This window comes from Diachasma alloeum, unplaced genomic scaffold, assembly GCF_001412515.2.
Source record: "Diachasma alloeum isolate Michigan unplaced genomic scaffold, Dall2.0 Dall_scaffold_00328, whole genome shotgun sequence".
Classification (NCBI taxonomy): domain Eukaryota; kingdom Metazoa; phylum Arthropoda; class Insecta; order Hymenoptera; family Braconidae; genus Diachasma; species Diachasma alloeum.
The window spans coordinates 487,414-488,345 of record NW_021680467.1 but is presented as its reverse complement, the minus strand read 5'-3'; positions in this window follow the sequence as shown (position 1 = coordinate 488,345).

Here is a 932-nt window from a genome sequence, read left to right as displayed (position 1 = left end):
CTAAAAAATTCAATTTTGGCGAAAAATCCAAGATCTGACACTTTGACCCTTGTGACTCTTGGACCGACTTTCCCGCCGGAAAAATCCAAGATCTGACACTTTGACCCTTGTGACTCTTGGACCGACTTTCCCGCCGGAAAAATCCAAGATCTGACACTTTGACCCTTGTGACTCTTGGACCGACTTTCCCGCCGGAAAAATCCAAGATCTGACACTTTGACCCTTGTGACTCTTGGACCGACTTTCCCGCCGGAAAAATCCAAGATCTGACACTTTGACCCTTGTGACTCTTGGACCGACTTTCCCGCCGGAAAAATCCAAGATCTGACACTTTGACCCTTGTGACTCTTGGACCGACTTTCCCGCCGGAAAAATCCAAGATCTGACACTTTGACCCTTGTGACTCTTGGACCGACTTTCCCGCCGGAAAAATCCAAGATCCGACACTTTGGCCTCCAGTGCAAAAAAATTTTTTTCATTTTTCACTTTTTCCACATACTTTTGATAGTTCTGAATAGCCCGTCGCTTAAATAGTTGGAATCAACGTTCACCCGGCTAAAAAATTCGATTTTGGCGAAAATCCACTTGCCCCGGAAAACCCGAAAATCTGACCCTTTGGCTGGGGCCAAAAAAAACGGTTTCTCAGTTTTCACTTTTTCCACATACTTTTGACAGTTCTGACTAGCCCGGCGCTTAAATAGTTGGAATCAACGTTCACCCGACTAAAAAATTCGATTTTGGCGAAAAATCCAAGATCTGACGCTTTGACCCTTGCACCGACTTTCCCCTCGGAAAAATCCAAGATCTGACACTTTGGCCTCCGGTGAAAAAATGTTTTTTTCATTTTTCACGTTTCCACATACTTTTGATAGTTCTAAATAGCCCGTCGCTTAAATAGTTGGAATCAACGTTCACCCGGCTAAAAAATTCGA